General features: G+C 38.8%; 1 long non-coding RNA gene across 1 annotated transcript; it reads right to left on the reverse strand.

Moving 5' to 3' along the window:
- Positions 1–2,411: 2,411 nt before the first annotated feature.
- Positions 2,412–8,315, reverse strand: LOC119625839 (uncharacterized). Its single transcript, XR_005242006.2, has 3 exons — positions 8,123–8,315; positions 6,270–6,444; positions 2,412–5,613 (listed from the first exon to the last, which is right to left on the reverse strand). It is a non-coding gene; the product is annotated as an uncharacterized lncRNA (long non-coding RNA).
- Between the last annotated feature and the right edge of the window lie 2,066 nt (positions 8,316–10,381).

The following is a 10,381-nucleotide window of genomic DNA, read 5'->3' on the forward strand; positions in this document are numbered from 1 at the left end:
TTGAGGAAGTGCTTACTTCTTTAGACTTTGTAGATTGGTTTTGTCAGGGTCAGACCTTTTCCACGTAGTTCAGCGTGCAGTTTTGGCTAAGCCAGATGGTGGCACATAGGATCAGGCATGTTGTGCCACCAGGGTCCCTGGTCAGGCAGGACCCACTGCCAGTGCTCTGTGGCTGAGTGGTGCCCACTGGTTGTGCTCTGCTATCTGGCAGGATCAGCTGACTCAGCACCATGGTCAGTTGGGGCTAGTTGGGGGAATGTCCAAAGTTGAGTATGGTTGTCTAGGGGGATTTCTACAGTCAGGCAAGGTCAGTGACTGGGCTTCAAAGTCAGGCGGGACCAGTTGGAAGAGCCCTGTAGTTAGACAGAGACACTAGTGGAGCTCCACAGTAAGATGGGACATTTGGCTGGGCTCTGGGCTCTGTGGTCTGACAGGGCTGCTATCTGGGCTCTGTATTCAGGTGAGCAGGGCTTCTAGCTAGGCTCTACATTCAGGTGGGACTGCTGGTCATGCTCCCTGATTGAGCAGGTGCTGGAAGTGCTCCCTGATCTGGCAGGGCTGCTGGCTGGGCTCCCTGGCATGACAGGGCTACTGTCTGGACTCTCTAGTCAGGTAGAGCCACTGAGTGTGCTGCGTCATTGGATAGAGCCAGTTGGAGGACCTTCACACTTAGGCAGGGCTGGATGAGTGGACTCTGGTTTGGCGAGGCTGCCCATGGGGCCCTGTTTGGGTAAGGCCACTGGTGGAAATAGGGAGACTCCACAAAGATCTGCATGCTGCTGCTGAAATTCCCACAACTCTTTTTCTTTGTTCATAGCTCTCCCCTGTCATTCTATCCAGGCCAATCCCCTGAGTATTCCATATGCAGTGAAACCGATGTGGGGCTCTTCTGTATGTCTCTGATATGCTGGGGAAATTGAACAGCCACCTCAGTCTCTCTTTCTCCCACTGGAGAAGTGATAGACCAAGGGGATCTTTCTTGGCATGGCTCTGTGCTGGCTTGCTGGAGGGGCAACACGGGCCAAAGTGAAATCATTCCTCTTACCTCTTTTAATATAGCTTTTCTGTTTCTATGCTCTACTGGGCGCTGCAATTTTATCCCAGTGATCTAGACTTCTCACAAAGGCATTCTTGTCTGTGAATAGTTACTAACTCTGTAAGAAGACTAGAGAATTTCTGTGAAGGGTGTTGGGCTGGGGCCCTCCCATTCTGCCATTTTGCTGAAACCCGTGCATGTAGTTATTTTTTGTTTAAAAAAAAAAAAAAACCTATCAAAAACTCCTTTTGTGGGAAATAAGACATTTATAAGCGATTTCAATATTTTCCTCTGGTTAATTCACCTTCTTGCTAGAGAAGTTTGAGAAGATCTTTTTGAAAGCTTTCATTTTTTTCAGTAATTACATTGAGAGCAAACTGTAGTGTGTGTTTTTTTCCCAAAGAAAATGTTTTTAGTTCTTTTTTTTATTTTCTAGAAACTGATTAACACCTGAATTAAGTTCAACTTTGTCATGTTCATATTTCACTTGTTTAGAAAGTTTTTAAACCAGAGTAAGAATTTTTATGTTTATGATTCCATGTCTATGCTCAATCGACTTTTGTTGTTCTCGTTTAGAAGAATTTTGGAAGTATAGAAGAATGTTTTATAATAAATCAAATGTCTGACTAAACATTTTAGTGTAGTATATTAAGACATCTAAAGATGTTAATGGTTCTTTTTTAAATCTTAATGTTATTATATCAAAAGAATATCAATGTCTTGTTGGTACCTAAAAACACCATGGTCTACCAGAATATTGAAAAATAGTATTGTGATCTCAGTTTCTTATCCAGAATTCTTCAATTAGATAAGTCATACAGAATCTGGAATTGTTACTCTAACTCTCTTCTCTTTGAGAAAACAAAGTAGAAATTTTCTTCCTTCTATGGAAAAATGAAGAAGGTAAAGTAGTATTCCTCTCTAACACCTTTTCATCTCTTTAAATAAAGCACAGGTTGGGCACGGTGGCTCACCCTTGTAATCCCAACACTGGGAGGCTGAGGCGGGCGGATCAGGAGGTCAAGAGATTGAGATCATCCTGGTCAACATGGTGAAACCCTGTGTCTACTGAAAATACAAAAATGAACTGGGCATGGTGGCGCACTCCTGTAGTCCCAGCTACTCAGGAGGCTGAGGCAGGGGAATCGCTTGAAGCCAAGAGGCGGAGCTTGCAGTGAGCCGAGATCGCGCCACTGCACTCCAGCCTGGGCCACAGAGCGAGACTCCGTCTCAAAAAAAAAAAAAAAAAAAAAAAAAAAAAAAAGCCCACAAACTTTTTACTCACATCAGCAGCCCCCAGTTACCTCTTCAACATCATCAAATACCATTCATCTTCTTGTCATGACACTTCGGCCACACTGGTTTTCTTTTTGGTTCCTGAATTGCTAGGCTCTTTTCTACCTGTGGACCTTTGCAAAGAATGGTATCATTGCAAGAAATATTTTTTTCTCTAGAGCTGTGTCAGCTGGTTTATTTTTTTTAACTTTTAATTTTCATGGGTATATAGTAAGTGTATATACTTATGGGGTACATGAAATACTTTGATAGAGGCATGCAATGCATAATAATTACATCGGGAAAATGGGGTATCCATCACCTCAAGCATTTATCCTTTGTGTTACAACCTCTTATACTCTTTTTATTATTTTAAAATGTACAATTAAACTATTATTGACTATAGTCACCCTGCTGTGTTACCAAATATTAGGTCTTATTCATTCTTTCTAATTATTATTTTGTATGTATTAACCATCCTCACTTCCCTCCCACAATCCCCCCTCATTCTTCCCAGCCTCTGGTAACTATCCTTCTACCCTCTCTATCCCTATGAGTTCAATTGTTTTAATTTTTAGGTCCCACAAGTAAGTGAGAACATGCGAAGTTTGTCTTTTTGTGTCTGGCTTATTTCACTTCACATGATGACCTCCAGTTTCATCCATGTGGTTACAGATAACAGGATCTCATTCTTTTTAACGACTGAATAGTGCTCCCTTGTGTAAATGTGCATTTTCTTTATCCGTTCATCTCTTGATGGACACTTAGGTTGCTTCCAAATCTTGGCTATTGTGAAAACTGCTGCAAAAAACAGTGGAGTGTAGATATCTCTCTGATATACTGATTTCCTATCTTCTGGGGTGTGTAGAGAAAACTCTTTAATCATATTTTTCCTCTACTCTCACACCACAATGGTCATCAACACAGGAGACTTCTGTGACCATATGTGTGCGATTCTTTTCCCCGCACACCAGGGAGCAGACATCAGCTGTTAATTCAGTTCAATGCTACCCAGAGATAGTGTCATATCCTACAAGTTGAGGGCTCAGTCCCCAAGTCCTTCCCCCACCACACCAGTCTGGGCCTCTGTAACTTCCGACCAACCAGCTTCAAGTTGGGGTTCCCACGACCCTCTCTTTGAGTTCAATTAATTTGCTGAAGTAGCTCCAAAAATTCAAGGAAACACTGACTTATATTTACTGGTTTACTATAAAGGATATTGCAAAGAATACAAATAAAGAGACGTGTGGGATGAGGTGTAGGGGAAGGGGTGTGGAGCTTCCATGCCCTCCCTGGGCACACCACCCTGCAGGTATCCAAAAACTCTCTGAGCCCTGTGCCCTTAGATTTTCATGATGTCAGCATTCCTTCCCCCAGGGTACAGGGTGGGACTCCCCTCATGGGAGGGCCTTAAGACCCACATCAGAAAGGCAAGCTAAGATTAGAGTCTTGTTTTGGATCAAGTGAAAGGAGGGCAGAGGAAGGTCAGAGGCCCACTTCTGAGGTCTAACATACCCAACATTGTAACAAAAGACTGTAACAAGGGCTTTGGGAGTTGTAAGCCAGAATCCATGCATGAAAACCAATACGTTTCATAACACCATGTGGGTACATAGCTAGCAGCGGGATTCTTGCCATTCAGGTGACAGGTGACTTCCAATGTCCCCAGAGAGGCCTTCTGTGACCACTCCATCTGTAAGAACTACTGGTCACTCTCTGTTTCATCACTGAATGTGTTGATTCATTGTCTCAATTTCACTACTGAATTTTATTTCTTCATCATTTATTTATTTATCTATTTATGGATTGCTTTCTGTTGCCTCCATGTCTGCCTCATAAATGAGCCATGAAAAGAGAAACTAACTGCCTTGTGCATTACTATATCCTCAGCACCTAGAACCATGCTTGGGACATAGTTGTCACTCAGGTAGTATTTTTTATGTGAGTGAATGAATGAAAGAATGAATGAATTCTCTTTCATATTAATTGTGGTAGGAAGAAATTGTCATAGTAGGCAGATAGCTAGATGTAAGCAGCGAGAGTAGGGGAGTCACTGAGGAAAAGGGAGGTCTGGAAAATCTCACACCCCAGGGATCACCCGAAACACGTGTGCTGGATATAAGCAAAGAGATGGGGAAATACTTATGTGGGAAGAATCGCCCAGAAATCACCCACCCTGCAATTAACCTGTCGGAATGTAGCTAGCTACATGCTGATAAAGAGGGAAAGAGGGTGAAGTGAAATTCCTAAGAGATATGCAGGCATAAAAAGTACAGATTTAACTGCTATACAGCCTTCCTGGGGTGATGGTAATGAGCAATGTAGCCCTTAGGTAGAATTTGTGTCCAACACCAGGTCCACACATGCATGCCAACTAATAGTAAGAGAGATCCCACCAATCTGAGGCAGGAACTAGGCAGGGAAAACGCAGGGACTTAAGGCAGCAGCAGGAAAAACTAGATGAAGGAAAAAGGTGGAGACTTAAGACAGAGATGAGAATTTCAAGAAAAAATCCGTCATGAAAACCTAGTGCAAAACTCTTGGGGCTACTGCTGGTTCATTCTCTGTGAGTAGCCCACTATGCCCCATCTTTTAGAGTGTACTGTCTCTCTAAATGAACGCTCTGCTCTAATTTTGCTTCAATAAATTCTCTTTTTGGGCTAAGTGGTCTCTTGGTGGAATTCTTTCTTGCAAGTCAATCTAGGAACCAAGGACTCTGCTCTTCCCAGTAACAAAATCACATTAATTATTTCCATGAACTTGTCGCCCAGGAGTATCTGGCTTCCCATCCCTGACACCTTTTAATCTCTCAAAAAACATCTGCCTGGGGTTATTCTACTCTTTACCTATTAAACTCTACTATTAAAAAAACCAAACTTATTCACATATATAACATTGATGATTCTAAAAGCCCTATAGGTTTATCTCTCACATTGATATGTAATTGTTCTGAAATTTATTTTTGTGAGGAAGAAGTTGATATATGCTTTTTCCATGTGAACATCCAATGGTCCCATCCATTTCTCACTGCACCGCAATATCACATTTTTCATAAATCAGGTGAATCTGTTTCTGAACTCTCTATTCTGTGCCATTAGTAATTTTAATCTATATTTGAGCCACACTGTCTTAACTACTAAATATAATGCATCACATAAGAATATAATTAATTATAGTTTTTAAGAGATCTTTATGTTTAGTGCAAGTCCTCTAGTTTTTTTTCTTCTTCTTCCTCAGGCTTGCCTTGCCCATTTCTAAACTTTTACATTTTCTTATAAATTTTAGATTAATGTCATCCATTTCTGAAAAACAAAAACAGACAAAAACTCCTGCCAGTATCTGATTGAGATTGATTTAGTAGTTTAAATTAAAACTGTATGACAAAATATTTTGTAATCATTAAAATTATACATACAACAAACTCATAAAAACTGAAGAAAAACATTTTAGTAATATTAATAATAGCAAATAATATTATCCTAAGCATCATACATGAATAATTTTATTGAATTGTCATAAGTATATCAGAAATGTATTACTTTTACCATTTCATAGCTGAAGAAATGAGAGCTCAGATATATGATTTAGATTATGCAGTATCACACAGTGAGTGATAGAGCTAAAAAAGAAATCCTAGTCTGTACTCTCATGAAAAAGTCAAAGTTTTGGTCACCTAGATTTTTAAAAAGCATATTGAATGGAATTCTTCCTAAAATAAATTATAAACCTGTTTTGCCTTCTTGCAAACCTAAAGAATACAATTATATATTTTCATTTCCATTTCTGGACACTATTATGAATATTAGTGATTTGCTTAAACCATAATACAGTGTTATCCTAGGGCTCTATTATCATACCTAGGATTATTTTCTGTTGCATTAAATTATCTGAAAATAACCCAATCTTTCTTTTTTTAGCTTCTCTTTTGGACTTTTCTAACTTAAATATGTTAACTTACCTTAACTCTTTCCACTTGCTTCTTGCTGTGTGTTTTTAAGTTGATTTAATAAACCATGTAATCCAAGCATTTTAATCTGGTCCATGAGGCTTTCTGGTATTTCTGGTCTGGAATAGCTTTCTTGAAACTGTACTTAAAGGCAATCATCACATGAAGGCAATTTCCTACAGGGCAGCTAAGTATAGCAAAGAAAATAAATAAAAAGAGTGGAGTCTCTGATGACACAGTTTGACAGGTGAACCAAACAATCTACTTGCCAAACAGGATAGAAAAATCTTTCTCTGATCTGGCATAGTACATATTTAATGAAATATTTGTATCTGATGACAAATTAATAAATTTTAAAATATATTTTATGTTAACCAGGTGCCTCAAAACATAACACTTTGCCCAACTTTTGAAATAACTGGCAGATTTATCCTGTATTCATGTACCGTTGTACTAATATTTTCCAAATATTCTGGCTTTAGAAAAATGTAATAATAGGTTTCTATTTCAAGATGAAAGATTTGCCATACATCCTTGTCTTTCATAATCCCTGAGTTTCCACTGAAAAAATAAAATAACTTAAAGTATTATAAATATGCAACCAATTAAGGAGAAAAGATGAGCACGTTAAAAAAAAAGTTTTTAAAAAGTTATGACAGATAAAAAAATAAATAAAGAAGTAAATGATGTAACAGGATAAAGAAAAGGTAGCCTAGAAGAGAGATGGCTCTAGAAGAGGGAAATGCAATACATTTTGAGGCAGAACTCTGGAGAGGCCCAGAATTCAAACTATGAAGTTGTCTAAATGAATCTCTGAATCCAGAACATTTGAGCTCATACTACATTCCCTAACTTTTCCAACCACATGTAGAAACATGGACAGTCAGATAACTGTATCCTATGTAAAAACATAAAAATAAAAATAAAAATTTTTTTTAAATCAGAGGGTTCTTTCACAAAGAGGTTAATGAAGTATCTGAGACTACCTAAGGCAGAGCGATCAGACATCAATTTTTCCAGAGCAAAGACCTCTACATGTGGGTACTGGGGGTCTTGAAACACACATGGCCTGCTCCCTTTTGTTTCTATAATGTGAAGACTATCAGTTAATAAGCCCACCTACCTTTCCAGAGCAGCCAAGTGTCATGCATTACTACCAACTATTTGAGGAAATTTGGTAACCTGAAAGAAAGATAAAGCTAAAAACAAAAAGAAGAAAAACCTCTAATCATTTAACTTAGGAGAAAGAAGGATTTAAAAAAAAAAGAAAGAAAGAAAACTTCAGAACAGACAAAATTCTAGTTAGCTTCTGTAGAGAAACTTGAAGAGTTTTCATTCACATAAAATAAGCAGTGGAGGCCACGAAGAAAGACAAAAAACTGTTGGAAATTAAAAGTATGATAAAAACAAAAGGAAATAAAAATAAAAGAAGAATCAATTAAAAGATAGAAATATAAAACCTAAGATATATCTGGAAAGAAGAAAGAAGAGATTAAAACTGAGCAAAACATGAAAGAAAAAGAAAATTAATTTAGAAGACCCAGTGAGATGCAAAGAAATTTCCAAAAAACAAATTGACAGAAATAACTTATCAAAGAAAAAAACATCAAAAAAATTGAGACACTAATTTTGCAGAAGGGAAACACTGAATGCTACCATCGAATGCCAAAAACAATAAATGAATGAAAGCCCATGCAATATCCTCATGGATGTTTAGAATACCAGAGAAATGGGGAGAAAATAAAATAAAATGAGATTACCTAGTAACTAACAAGAATAAGAGGGTGTCTTAGTTCATTTGTGTTGCTATAAAGGAATACCTGAGGTTGGGCGATTAATAAAGAAAAGAGGTTTACTTGACTCACAGTTCTGCAGGTTGTACAAGAAGCATGGTATCAGTATCAAGCATGGTATCAGCATTTGCACCTGGTGAGGGCCTCCGCAAGCTTCTCCTCAATGGGAGAAAGTGAAGTGGAGAAGGCATCACATGACAGAGAGGAAGCAAGAAAGGAGGAAGTGCCAGACTCCTTTCAACAGCCAGTTTTTGCAGAAACTAAGAATGAGAACTCACTCACATTCACAAGAATGGCACAAAGCTATTCACAAGGGATCCACCTCCATGATCCAAACACTTTCCATCAGTCCCCACCTCCAATGTTGGGGATCAAATTTCAACATGAGACTTGAAGGTGACAAATAAACTACATCCGAATCTTAGTGGAGGGCATCAAATTTCTTAAAGATCCCCAGGATTTGTAAAGCACTCCAAAGTCAGGGTAGGAATGGAGTTAGGAAATAATGCAATTATAGGTGAGGGAAACAAAAATAATAATAATTAATTAATCAAATTCAGAAATAAATCATAGAAAATTTCTACAGAGTTAATAACAGCAATTCCTAAATTTCTTTACATTAAGTCAAAACATAGATAATACATTTATTTTATTTTATTTTATTTTATTTTATTTTATTTTATTTTATTTTATTTTTTTGAGACAGAGTCTCACTCTGTTGCCCAGGCTGGAGTGCAGCTCCACCTCCCGGGTTCACACCATTCTCCTGCCTCAGCCTCCCGAGTAGCTGGGACTACAGGCACCTGGCCAATTTTTAATATTTTGTTTAGTGGAGACGGAGTTTCACCGTGTTAGCCAGGATGGTCTCAATCTCCAGACCTCATGATCCAACCGCCTTGGCCTCCCAAAGTGCTGGGATTACAGGCGTGAGCCACTGCACCCAGCCAAATTTTTTAAAAATACATTTTCAATTTTGCCAACTGGGTACCCTATGTCCCCTGACAGATCTTCTGGTTTAGAACAGTTCAGGTTACTACATTGGTTTAAATGTGAGCCCCCAAATTGAAGTGTTGGAAAGTTAATTCCTAATGCAGCACTGTTGAGAGATGCGTCCTTTAAAAGGTGATTAGGTCATGAGGGTTTTGCCCTCGGCAGTGGATAAATATTGCTGAGTGAGCTAGTTATAATGGGAGTGGGCTTTTGATAAAAGGATCAGTTCTACCCTCTTCCCACTCTCTCCTGCATGCTCTCTTGCCTTTCTACCTTCCACCATGTGATGCATTAAGAAAGCCGTCAAAAGATTTTAGCCCCTCAGTCTTAGACTTGTCAGCCTCCAGAACTATGAAAAATACATTTTTATTAATCATAAATTACCTAGCCTTTAGTATTCTGCTACAGCAGCATGAAACAGACTAAGAAACTGGTACTGAAAAGTGGGGTTGTTGTTACAAAAAAAAGTCTGAAAATGTGGAAGTGGCTTTGGAACTGGGTAATGGGCAGAGGCTGAAGTAATTTGGAGAAGCAGGCTAGAAAAAGCCTAGATTGCTGTGAGTGGAGTGCTAAGGGCAACTCTGATGAGGGCTTGTAAGAAGACAAGCAGTGTAGGGAGAGCCTAAATCTTCTTAGGAATTATATAACTGGACATGATCAGAATGCTGGTAAAACTATAGACAGCAAAGGCCACTCCAATTAGGTCTCAGATGGAAATAAGGAATAAGGTATCGGAAAATGGAGCAAAGACCATCCTTCTTATACAGTTGCAAAGAAATTGGTGGAATTTATGTCCATGTTTTAGGACTTTGTGGAAGACAGAACTTAAGAACAATGAACTACGCGACCTTGTGGCCCAGTGGTAGTGCGTCTGACTCCCAGAAAAATGAACTATGATACCTGACAGAAGAAATATCTAAACACTGGAGCACTCAAGGTGCTATGTGACTTCTTTTGGCTGCTTGCAGTAAAATGAATAAAAAAGAAAAATAGTGTAAAGAAGGAATTTATAATTAAAAGGGAAGCAGAAAGGAAAGATTTGGAAAATTCTCAGCACGGCCATGTACAGAATAAAAAGGTGTGTTCAGGAAAGAATATTAAGGGTTTGGTCAATTGACCATTTGCTAAAGAGATTAATATCGATAGAAGGAATCCAGGTTCTATTTACCAAGATAATGTGAGAGTGAACCCCAAGGCATTTCAGAGATCTTCCAAGCAAGCTAGAATCTTGAGGTCAAGAGAAGCATCCAGCAGGACCTCAGGATCTGCTGCCCAGAACCACTTTAGGACTTTGCTCCCACATTCCCCAGTGCAGTCTTTTCGGCTGCACCAGCTCAAGCT

This window comes from Chlorocebus sabaeus, chromosome 22 (assembly GCF_047675955.1).
Source record: "Chlorocebus sabaeus isolate Y175 chromosome 22, mChlSab1.0.hap1, whole genome shotgun sequence".
Classification (NCBI taxonomy): Eukaryota; Metazoa; Chordata; class Mammalia; order Primates; family Cercopithecidae; genus Chlorocebus; species Chlorocebus sabaeus.